At 36.7% G+C, this 13,327-nt stretch overlaps 1 protein-coding gene and 1 long non-coding RNA gene across 2 annotated transcripts in view; both read right to left on the bottom strand.

Annotated features, from left to right (window-relative positions):
• Sol1 overlaps positions 1-13,327 on the bottom strand; it is a 696,665-nt gene that overhangs the window by 101,852 nt on the left and 581,486 nt on the right. The gene's annotated exons all lie outside the window — the stretch shown is intronic.
• LOC143373791 (uncharacterized) lies at positions 196-1,343 on the bottom strand. The gene is made up of 3 exons (XR_013086534.1): positions 1,216-1,343; positions 521-640; positions 196-405 (listed from the first exon to the last, which is right to left on the bottom strand). It is a non-coding gene; the product is annotated as an uncharacterized LOC143373791 (long non-coding RNA).

The following is a 13,327-nucleotide window of genomic DNA, read 5'->3' as shown; positions in this document are numbered from 1 at the left end:
TTATTCAAAATTGTAGGTAAAGGTAATAAGGTAAAAACACATTAAAAATAGGTATTTCAGAATATAATTCTAAATTAATAATATTAAAAAAAAACCGTGGCAACCCCCCAGGAAATACTTCGCGACTCACACGTTGGGAATCACCGCTGAAGTGGCAATGGAAAACACTGTTGCAGGTGATGACAACAAACTGAATAACTTGTACGAATATATATGCTTTTATTCCATCATAACATTATTGCTGTTCCCACAATCAGTGCTATTGGTCATCGTTTACGCAGGTGCTGAGGTGGTTCGGTTCACCAGATCTATTAAACCTGTGAAAGCACCTTGTTCGTCGGATACGCATATTTGCAAAAGTGTCGAGCACACAAGATCAGAGCAGCAATCCTTGGTCGTATCACACTAAAATGATACATACATAATCAACATGCGATATTGAACGTTTCTGGAAACACTATACATTACAGCACTAAGTTATTTGCGAATTGCAGTTTTAATAATATAAGAACGAACTTACGCGTTCCAACCCCGAGACACAAGGTGCGTTTTGAGCAGCGGCGTTTAAAGCAATAGCAAGCGCTGCTACAACAACGAAGATAAATGTGACGAATTTCATTGCGGCAAACAGATGAAAAATCTGCAAGGATGATTGAGAAGAATTAAGAAACATGTAAAAAAGTCACTGAAGTAATATTCACTCGCTTAAATCGGTGGTGCGCAGGGAGCCGCTTTTAGCGCCTAGCTGCGAGCAACCCGCCTGTCCCGTTGCTAAGGTTAGAATCGGTGAGGCGAACTGCACTCGTAGCGTGAGTATATATAGCTGGGTTCAAGTCATGCGAAATCCACGTACACTACTGCAGTTCGCCTCACCGATTCTAACCTCAGCAACGGGACAGGCGGGTTGCTCGCAGCTAGGCGCTAAAAGCGGCTCCCTGTGCACCCCTGGCTTAAATGATACCGTGTCCCATTGTAACTGCAATTCTATGCTCGAAGGAAAATGTATCACTCGAACCTGGGGAAGTCGAAGAATCTTTCTGAGTTTCAATAATATTAAAAAAAATATACAAACTTCTGCTCGCAAAATATCCAACCCCTGATGCCTATCAAAGCAGAGTCAGAACTGTCTTGAAGGTTTAGCCCCACGTATTTATATGAGACGATTAATCGAGCGTACAATCACGCCCGCACAGCTTTGCCGTACAACTTTATTACCTTATTGATACAAAGAGTTCAATGAATTCCTCGGTGTTGATGTGCACAGGCCTATGTCAGACGTGCTGAGTCGAAAGCAACGGAACGCTGAACTGTAGTACGATGTACAAGCACTGAGTTGTACGCAGTATAAGTACCTTGCTGACCAATGAGGTGGGGGGAACTGTAATAGTGTGGGTAGTGTGGGTGGCACGCGCGTGCACGCCCTTTTCCTGCAAGGTTATCTTCTTAAGTGCTCTCAAAGACTCATGCCTGTTATTATTTTAAAACGAAACTTACGCTGCAGATATTCCAACAATTTCATTCGTGTCCGTCAGCCGTGGTTGTGGCTCGGGTCCCAAAACTTAAGGAGATCTTGTGCTCCCGGCTGAGCATTCGTTAGTACTTTCTTTAATAACGACGAAAGTATATGTAGACAGAATATAATAGAGGAAGTCCGTCTATCCCGGGATTGCGGGGCAAACCCCGGGATTGGTATTAAAAAAATTCAGTAATTAAAATGATTTATTATATGTTAAAATTCTAAATCTTTATTTAAAGTAAACGAACTTACTCTCTATCAGTTATCTATTTATCTATTTATCTTATGGACCCTAAGGGTTTTAAGCACTGCTGTGCGCTAAGTTTTAGTAAGTTTCTTTTCGTTTCTTCGCAAATACCATGACATGACCCAAGACGAGCCAGGTACGTACCGTAGGTACTAGAAAAGTACCTGCAAGTTGGAAAATCGATATTTAGATTGAAGGGGGATTTCAAATGCCGCCGGGTACGTATGTGACTTGGGCCCCTTGAAATGCCCTTCGGGTGATCAATTGAACAGGTAACCGTCTGGTACCCAAAAGTTCTAAAATTTCGTAATTCGCAGGGTAGATTGTTTCTAGACGGGTTTCCAAGAAAAATTGTGCTTACCTTGGGCGTCTAATTATATAAGATAGCAATGCCTGGCGAAGGCAGGTTAAAAATATATAATTATTAAAGTAAAAATGCAATCAGTTCCGTGAGGTACTTTCCTGCAAGGTTATCTTCTTAAGTGCTTTCAAAGACTGGTCTATTATTATTTTAAAATGAAACTTACGCAGTGCAGATATTCAAGCAATTACATTCGAGTCCCACAGCCATTTAGCTGAACGTTCTTCTAGCAATCATAAAAGTCGCCCTTATCTTTATGAAATATATGCTTTTGATTTGTAGATGGCATGTAAGAAATTTGTTTCGATAGTAGATAAAAACATATAAGGATAAGTGCTTGTAATATTTGGGATTTCGGTGGGAATAGAGAGAAAGTATGAATTTATCTTATATAAATTTTGACAAACAGATCATAGACACACTTTTTTTAAGTCGCGTTCCAAAGTTTAAAGTTTAAATTCGCAAATTAAAGTTGCGATGTTGCCATAGAATAAAAAAATAAGTTATAATTGTAAAATCGTTTCGATGTATCGGAAATATAGTATTTTCACCTGTTGTATAGTAGTATAGTAAAGAGAGTTCTAACCCAAATTTGAGTTTTGCGTTCAATACACGTTCAATGTGGTACGATAGACGTTCAACACACGTTTAAAGTGGTACGATAGACGTTCAATACACCTATGGCGCCAGTCAAAAGTAGTATGGTCTATTGAACGTCTATCGTACCACTCTGAACGTGTATTGAACGTCTATCGTACCACTCTGAACGTGTATTGAACATCTATCATATCACTCTGAACTGTATCGAACGTCTATCGTACCAATCTGAACGTGTATTGAACGTCTATCGTACCACACCTGAACGTGTATTGAACGTCTATCGTACCACACCTGAACGCGTATTGAACGTCTATCGTACCACTCTGAACGTGTATTGAACGTCTATCGTACCACTCTGAACGTGTATTGAACATCTATCATATCACTCTGAACTGTATCGAACGTCTATCGTACCAATCTGAACGTGTATTGAACGTCTATCGTACCACACCTGAACGTGTATTGAACGTCTATCGTACCACACCTGAACGCGTATTGAACGTCTATCGTACCATTCTGAACGTGTATTGAACGTCTATCGTACCATTCTGAACGTGTATTGAATGCAAAACTCAAATTTGGGTTAGAACTCTCTTTACTATACTACTCTATATCTTTTTCTAACAGTATATCTAATAGTACAATAGACAAAAATATAATACAATTCTATTAGCATCCCTATTAGTTCGGGTACTCGAGGGTCCACTGTATTTTATTTTAAAAGCGTCCTAAAACCCTCAGAACCATCGAACTGTCGCCAGATCATTTCTCCCTCCCCCACTATTATTTACTCGCTACGTTAAAAAGGAAGTTTGTGCACATGCATGAAGCAGCACGCGAGTTCCGCCGCGGCGAAGCAGATCCGAGCGTGTAATTTCGAAAACTCTTGTTCGCCGGGTAATTGCACGTCCACGCAAAACGCGACACAAGTAGGGACAGGTCGACGCGGAATAGTTTTGAGGTTGCTCCACTTGCCGCCGCTATTGCGATACAGGCAATCTGTCGCCCGGCTAGTGGTCATCGCGTGAAAATGTTACGCCATAGTGGCGGGTGGGCCCCGCCTTGCCACAATTGCGGATTTCCTAATTAAACAGCACATTTAACTGAGGACAAGCGAGTCAGCGGGCGCTGTGCCCGCCACTATTAATAATTTACCGGGGAAACTTCGGTGAAATTATTTCGAACGCCATTTACTGGTCGCGCCTTGCCTTCCGCAAGTCCTACCAGCACCCCCAACCCCCAGGCGTAGATTTAAGTAACTATGTACGCCGCGTCGCCAAGTTCAACGGAATTCGCGACGCGGGGATATATCCACGCGAATATCCTGTTCCGTTTCGACAACGTGCCTTCATATTTCCTTGCCGATTTCTACATTATTCACGCACAGATATTTCACCGCGCACTGGTTATAGGTACCTTCGTCAGCTATGAAATATCTATAGACACGACCAGAAAATTCACTAGTTCACCTTGCCATGGACTTCTTCTGACTGTTTCCAATCCTACGAGCTTCTTGCGGATGCAATAGTACTCGGTCTGCCGGCTGACGAATATTTATCAACGCGGCTCTATTAATATTTAGCAATTCCCCGATCCAGAACTGAGGGAGAGTCGGATCAGAATTGTAACGGATTTATGGAAACACTGTTACACGTTAATTTCGATTGGGTTTACGTAGATTACAGTCGTCGACAAAATATTTGACACGTATTTCTGTTTATCGGCAAGTGTTTATATCTAGGGGGTGAAATCAGTCCGCAAAGTTGGGGTGTAATACACGTTCGCCCTAATATCTGGGAAACTATGCGATGTAGAAAAAAATCTTTTAGACGAAAATGATGTATTTTTTTGTAATAAATTCAGCCACGTGATCAGATTCGTAATACGTCGATTTGTTTAAACAATTTATTAAAAAGTAGTAATTTGTCGCTGAATCTGAACACGGGGCTGAAGTTGTTATAAAAACACACATAATTTTTGTTGAAAAGATTTTTTCCACCCCAACTTTGAGGGCTGATTTCACCCCCGAGATGATTGCCGATAAAAAGAAATGCGTGTCAAATATTTTTTGGAGAAGTATAATCTACGTAAACCTCCTTAAAATCGGCGTGTAATATTTGCGTGGTCACTTGTTAGTGGAACGTATTGCGCTAAAAATGAGTGTCAGGTGAAATTGAATGCAAATATAGGGAAGTTCACTTTAATCTTGTGAAAGGATTTATTGAAATTTGAGCACAGATGAAATTTGATTCGCATAATTGAGATGGGGAATGCAGACAGATGATTGTTATTCATTCGTGACTATCGATTGAATTAATATTCATTTCATTGGATAGACACGTAGACAAGTTACTTTGCGAACCGTAATAGCGATTAAAATTGTTACTTGAGTAATGTGGTGCATGATAGGGATGAATAATGATTTATATGTGACTGATAATTGTTATTGTTGAAATAAGAATTTATTCGTTTCTAATTGGCACATGCCACATATGCATACATTTTCGTTACTTAAGGATCCACAATTTTTTTTTCAACAAGAATTATGCATATTTTTGAGAACTTTTTATTTCATAGAAATCCATGAACATTAAACTATAAACTGTGATATTTTTAAAAATATATATGAAAGCAACAAATACACAAATTTTTAGGTTAAAAAAATCATGAAATGGTGACATATGCCTGTTTTCCACTGAACCCTTCAATTATGTAGATAATTTTATTTCAAGGAATCATTTAAATAATATTCTAGGCTAAGGTGAAGCAGACCTTTCACACTTAAATCGATTATATTTTTTCCAGTTCAGGATGATTAGAATTCAAATAAAATATCAATATTCTCAGTGATATTAAACATTTTGTAAAAAAAATATTAATAAATAGTAACCCTGGTTAAAAATATATGAATGGGTGAAATATTTTATCTAATCTCGATATCACACAGATAATACTTTGCAAGAAAAAGAATACTCATTTTTATACAAAGAATGAAGTAAAATGAAATTTAAATTTAAATACATGCTCCGCAAGTAGCTTGACTACCAGTGGGCCAACTCAAACTATTTTCCCCGAGTAACAATATTAATAAAACATCATTTTACTAATATGTAACTCGAACTGAATTCCGTGATATAAATGTAATGGGTGATCATGTCGATGACCATTTTGGTTTCACTTAAACCACATTGTTTTTTAGAAAAATAATATGTATAAAGAGCTCAGCTACGAACACACAAGCATTATAACTCAATCATACAAACGCACGAACACTCGATGCCGAATATTGCCTGATTCCACTACCACGAGTTAAAAAAAATTCATCCCTAAAACCGTTATTTATTTAATCCCCTTACAAAAGTACAAAGGGAGCCTCATATGGTGCAAATCTGGTTACTGTGCTTTACAAAGAGTTCATTAGGAAGAACAATACGTGGGGAATTCAAACAGGCTTCATTATGGCATTTTATTTAGCATACCTTCGCGTCGTTCACCCCTAATTCACACACGATATTAATTCTCCACAATTTGCATGTTCTAACCGCGAAACATTATTCCCTAATTTATCAAGCAACAAGTATAACCCCAGCATGCATGTCCCACCAATGAATTCTATTCAAAGGACTTTCATATCTCATACACGGATAATAATTCTATCCCAATAAATGATCGTAAAATTCGACGATTCAGAGCCACGGATTTTGCAGCATCTCGATTCACTGAGAAAAGAAAAAAAAGGGAGAAAAATTCGTAACAGCTTTCTCCCCGCCCAAGGTATATGTCTGGTACTTTATCGCGCATTTTAAGGTCTTGCAGGATTCCCGATATAACAACAGCAATGAAGCTTGGCGCAGGGCTTGTTTCACTGTATCTCACGGATCCCCATTTTACGGTCTCTTGACTTAAACCGATTAACCACTGAACTCTCCATATAATAGTATCTCATTTCATAAACGTTGTTAAGCTCGTTTCAAAATGCTCTCCTTCCCTTTCGCTTGGCCGGACAACGGAATTACGGGTGGAGAGTGGCAGCGCGTATGGCGGAAAATAAAGAACAGCTTGTGGCTGGGATGAAAGATTATCACTGGACCTTTTGATACGTCGATGAGCACCCTCCCCATTTTGTCGCCCGTAGCCATATTAATTGACCTTTGATAGGTGGACTTAAATGGGTGTTAACGGACCTGACAACCGCCGTTAATATCCTCGTCTCCTGTCATACTTTCCATTAAATCGCGTTACGAAACCTTGGAGCAGCTATTTCCTTCTTCTATCCATGCACGCGATATCGTTGGGACTAGCCATTTTCTATGGTGCATTTAATAATATTATTTTTCTCGAATTCAACCAGCTGTTAATTAAGTTAATTACCGGCAGTGAATTAAGCGGATAAATACAAAGTACCGGCCAATTCGAACTCGAACTCTTAGGCAATAGGTACTTGGAGGTTTGAGTGGAGGTAATTTTGAGGGCCTTTTTTGAGGGTTGCAATTGTTATAACAAGTTGGAAAAAAATAAGTGAAATATTTTAACGATTTTTCTACTACTGCTGTTAACAGATCTAACAAGGAGAGTATTTTTAGGTGTCCGCCTCTGATCATTTTGATTTTTGGATATGTTATAGAGGACCGAAAAATAAGAAATACGTGTTTTTTTATGTTTCCCTGTTTTCATATTTGAGGGGTGAAAACTGCGTTCAAAGTTAGGGGTGAAAAATCATTTTTGTGGAATATCTCGATAACTATTAGAGATAGGGGAATAGTGTCAATGGACGAATTGTGTGTCTTTGAATGCGAAATATGACTGACTCGCCAGATTTTCAAAAATCCACAAAAATGATTTTTCAACCCTAACTTTGAACGCAGTTTTCACCCCCCAAATATGAAAACGGGGGAAAATAAAAAAACACGTATTTCTTATTTTTCGGTCCTCTATAACATATCCAAAAATCAAAATGATCGGAGGCGGACACCTAAAATACTCTCCTTGTAAGAAACAGCCTGTTTTTAATCGACCGGTCGATAACCGAAATCAATAAAACGTCGAGTTTTGGGCTACAAGCTTTTACAAGCTTTTGTTTAGCTTCAATTGTGAGTTCGTTAGTTAGTTTGTTAGCCTGTCTCACTTCCAAATCCGATCGGCTTGAAACTTTGCACATATGCAGTTTCGATGGCAACACAATACTTTCACTAAAAAGCATAAAATACTTCATAGTAAAAATTTTTTTTTAGAAAGAAGCTTTTATTAAAATGTACTAAAGAGAAAAAATAATATTTTTGATACCGGCCTAAATGACTGCCTTAGAAGAATTTCCTCGTATGATTAAAAATGCGAGCGTAAATATTGAAATATCCTTTTTATATAAATATTTATAATGCTCCACGTATTTTGATACATTAGTTTTCGCATTCTGCTCGAGCGTCCCTGCTGCATGAGTTTTTTCCACTTAATTGCGAGCAGTCTAATTACTCAATTCGAAGTCTGTTCTGAGATCTAACCAGATTAAAAGTCAAGACATAATTGTGCTGTTCAGCAATTAGTTTTTGCATAATTTTTTCAATATTCAATATTTACGCCCCATGCTCTTATTTTCCGTCACACGAGGGAATTCTTCTAAGGCAGTCATTGAGGCTGGTATCAAAATTATTTTTTTCCTTCTTAATACATTTTAATAAAAGCTTGTTTTTAAATAATTTTTTTTTTACTATAAATTTTCGTTTAACGACCACGGAAGTAGTAACGCTCGAAGCGTTTGCGATGTTAAATTGCATGGTTACAATTACGTTCCGTCAGAATTGAAACTAATATTAAACGGCGAATTAAACGACCTATTGAGTGGAAGGCAAATGCTTTGTGCAATCGATAGATATTCCCAAGTTTCATTTAACGTTGTGAGAGATAATGTTCGAAAAAAATTTAATCCGCACTGCGCGGTTAGAATATCGCTTCGTTAGAATTAAAATTAATATGCGGTTTAAAGTAAGGGTGGAAAATATTGGAAATAATGAACACAGCTTTGGTAATCCCTGTTATTGATACTTTTCGCGATTTTACAAAAAGCCGAGATGTTCAATCACAATTATACTTCCGTCACGTTTTATATTTAATGAATTATAAATACGGAACGTTGGTATTTATTGAAGGGAGGATAACAAAAGTAATTGCACGCCCGATGGTAATGCGAATTCAACAAATTGTAAATAATAAAAATGTACGAATCGTGTGAATGTAAATCTGTCAATAACGAGCGTTTGCTGTGTTCCCATAAAGCAAGGGTATTAACAGGGCTGTGTGCTTTGCATTAGTATAATATTATTTCCATTATATTTTGCTCGTTTACGCTTGACCAGTATCGATGGCCTCTACTAGATACTGTAACCGGTGCGTAAGAGCAAAAGTTTTACGATTCGATAAGAAGGAAACATATCTATATATATGTGATATAAATATCAATAGAAAAAATAATGATGCCAGTATAATTAGTCAATTAATTTAATAGAAATCTAAGAAAATCAACTGTATTTCTTATAACTTTATATCTAATTCCATGGAAAATATGTTTATGTCAATTTTGACAATTTCTTTTACGAATGAAAATACAAATCTGGAAATAATGATTAACGAATCCCTGCGAGCTTAAAGTGAGAATCACTTGTAGAGTACAGAGTTTGGTAAAATGAGTGGCTTAAAAAATCCTGCAGCAATTATGAACATTGTAAATAATTCATTCGAGTATTTCAATATTCATATCGTTACTGTTGTCAGTTTTGCATGAGTAAAGATTGCCTGAATGCGTGGGATGAAAGGACTTCAGGAACGCTTCACGGACCAGCTGCATTTTGCCATGTATTTGGCAAAAGGGCTCTGCAGCGACACCACGAAGAATAGAATGCTGAAACTTGAGGCCGCGGAATATCATGTCATTTAAACCCGCGGCGTAAAAGAACACTCGCGGCCTTAACCACGCGTTCTGAATACGAGCCAATGTGCTTTTATTTATTAAAAGCTGCTTTAAAGACGGTGCAAGAGGCACTAGCCTTTTGCGCAGCGTGACACGTTCTCAAAAGATTTGCGTACCTACCATTACGTAACTTCAATTTATACAGCAATAACAGCGATACAAATACTGGAAATGTAATTTGAGCAAAGCCTACTTTTTTCAGAAAAATGTGATCTTGAAAATATTTTCATTCGTGAATTATTTTTACGTTATTGAATTAGTTTTAGAATATAGTTTTCAATTTTCCGATAAAACAAGCGAGATTCATTGACGATAAATTTGTTATGTTTGAGCTGTGGATAGCCCTTCCAAATAAAAAGAATAACATGAATGTTTGCAAAATATTATCTGGGATTGAAATGTGACGTGGATTGTATACAACGTATGTAAATTCAGATTTTTTTGGAGTGACACGTAACACTGGGGATAAATAATTAAAAAGTGATAGACGAACGTCGAATTTTTAGTTTTAGCTTAGTTTTATTATTTTTTTTAACTTTTGTATTCTAATTTTATGCTCCGACACTTATACATATACAGAGGTTAGGCCTAATAGGCTGTTATTAACAGCAGCTTCAGCTGTGCTTCGCCTTATCACGATCCTATGTAATTAAATTGATAAGATAACGCCGGAAAATAAAAATAAAAAAGTTGATGGTCGCAATGAGGGCAAAAATTCCTAATACAGAAAATATCTAAAGATTGAATAAATAATTAAGCTTGCTAATGAATAAAACTCAATTATGAACTGAATTTGCATAAGACTGCAAACAAATAATTTCTTCCTTTGAAAATTCACTGCTTATCACGAAGTATTACAAATAATTTCTTCCTTTGAAAATTCACTGCTTATCACGAAGTATTACAATATATTTCGTGATAAGCAGTGAATTTTCAAAGGAAGAAATTATTTGTTTGCAGTCCTATGCAAATTCAGTTCATTATTGAGTTTTATTCATTAGTAAGCGTAATTATTTATTCAATCTTTAGATATTTTCTGTATTAGGAATTTTTGCCCTCATCGCGACCAACAATCAACTTTTTTATTTTCATTCATGAGAAACTGTAAAACGACAAAGACAAATATACTAATAAAATTTAAGGAAACTCTCGAGATCAAACAAAGAAGAATAGACAAACAATTTACGATTTAACGATTTGGCAACTTTTCACGAAGCTGTGTTCTTGTTGCTTTGAACTTTAATTAAAAGTGTCGTGAAAACTGTTCGTCAACTACTTTGCGAACTCTTCGACATGCACCCCACGATTGTACGCGAAAGACTGCCGTAAGTTTTCAACACAGGCTCGAGCAGCCTGGCTCGTCTGTCCCCGGAATGTTTATGTCGCACTGCTATGGCCCTTGGCGAACAAGGTTGCAGCTTCTGCGAGGTAAACTAACTGATTCGTTAAAATTTTCGAGACTAGGGGTGCACTTCGTCTTCTTATAAGTCCGGCCCAACGTTTCTTACAATTTACAGTGCTTAGCGTTCAATACACACTCACTCCAGCGAGAACAACTTTTTGCAGTTGGTAATCAGAAGTTTAGGGTCACGGCCTTCAGTGAAAGCTCCGAAAAATACTTACAGTAATCTATATACTTTGGAAAATTTTATGTAAAACATTCATTCGCTAGTATCCAAAAACGAATTTATGAACTGATTCGTGAAATGGAGTCGGTGAATTGGCGCACAGAAATAATCTTAATTCTAACGATGCAAACATTCACACTGTGCTTTGCATTAACGCGAGTTTTACGTAAATTGAAAATAAAAGGGTTTGTCTAGCACACATGAGTGAAACAGTGCCCTAAATAATTAATAGTAATTAATTATTCCGAGATATAATCTTGTTACGAAAATATTTTAATTACGGTAGGTACTCAAATTTGTTCATATTTTATTCGGAACATAATTGCTACGTAATAATATTTTCAACGACTAAATACTCCAATGGAAATACAATAAATGACCCCAGTTTAGCAAATAGTTTTAAATATTACTGCCACGTGCAATATTTATTTTTGTTCAGATATTATAAAATGGTAAACTGTTCTGAAGCTTGTTAATAATCTATATAGAATCCTCTAGCGGAAAGATAGTTAATCAACATTATGTTTAGATGCCAATACTTCTTTATCAGTTCCACGCTACGAGCGAAGTGAAAAAGATAGAAATATGGTTGCGTCACAGTTTATCTGGAAAGAGTGAAGGCGATCGTTTATCAATCACCATTTATTTAATCCCGCCTCCTAGAAACGGTTCATTTTTAGACAAGGCTGTAGCGATAAATAAAAAATGGTGAGAAAAGGCTTAGCCTGTTTAAAATGGCTTTTTGTTCGAACAGCCTACGAGCGATTTTCAAAGTTAGGAAACTCTTGTCAGGTAGGTATTCCGCTGTTGGAGAGTAGAGGGATGAATTACATAATCATTTCGAATCGAAATAGTTCCCCCACGATACTCAGGTGCTTAGTTTTAAACCTGTATATCAACAGAATACTCTGTCTGTGAGCGGTGCGTTCTTCAAAGTTTTGAGGGTGCATGCAACACGAGTAGAGGTAATACGATAGACCAACGCATGGAGGATTGTTCCTCCATGCGAGGTTCAGGATTCAAAGGCTCGAATGGAGGGCCAGAGTGATACAGAATTCAACAAACAACACTTCAGTAAACATAGAACAGCCATTGTCCATTAAACGATCCAGATGAAATAAAAAAAAAAGTATATAAAACAAATGTTTAAGTTAAACGATTTTATTTAAAATGCACTAAAAGCTACAAAATTATTCTTCTCTCGTATTACAATTTCGATGGTGTTTTTCACTTTAAATAAAATCGTGGAACAGGATATCTCACAACCAAATTCATTTCGAATTCATATTCTCTTATATAATATCCTGCTCCACGATTTTATTTAATGTGAAAGAGCACCATCGAAATTTTAGAAACGAAGAATTATTTTTTAGTTTTAGTGCATTTTAAATAAAATCATTTAACTTATATTTTTTATTATTTACTTCTTAGTGTCTAAGTTTTGATTTGTGGTTACATGCTAATTTCATGTCTATGAAGAATTGATTCGATTTGTGGTTATACTTAGGCTGATTTCAAGTCGTTTGAATTTGTGGTTATATATTTATCGACGAATGGGAGATTTTTTAAACACTTCGGTGGGTTTGTTTTTCATAATTTTGTATTGTTATCGAAACTACGTACGCCTAGAAAGTTTCAAGTGTATTGGATAGTTGGAGGTGGGTTGAATTTGAGTTTCTAGATTTAAAGCAAACAAACAAACAGACGATTGAATCTGAATAAAATTGTTTAAAAATACCATCGTTTGGATTGGACATAATTAAAATATATTCGTAACAAGCTTTTATCTCAAAAGCATTAATTACTATCGCTTATTGAGGGTACCATTTTACTCATTTGTGCTACAAACTCTTCCATTTTAAATTTACCTAAAATTCGCGGATAATGCAAAGCGCAGTGCGAATCTTTCATCAACGCGACAATGACGTGATAAATTCGATTAAAAGTCTTCTTTCCCGAAAATAGCTAGCAGCAATCACTGACCAGAGCGAGTGACAAGTCACGCCAGACAAAA

Source organism: Andrena cerasifolii, chromosome 10, assembly GCF_050908995.1.
Source record: "Andrena cerasifolii isolate SP2316 chromosome 10, iyAndCera1_principal, whole genome shotgun sequence".
Classification (NCBI taxonomy): Eukaryota; Metazoa; Arthropoda; class Insecta; order Hymenoptera; family Andrenidae; genus Andrena; species Andrena cerasifolii.
The sequence above is the reverse complement of the archived record's forward strand: the minus strand, read 5'-3'. Positions and strand labels throughout refer to the sequence as shown.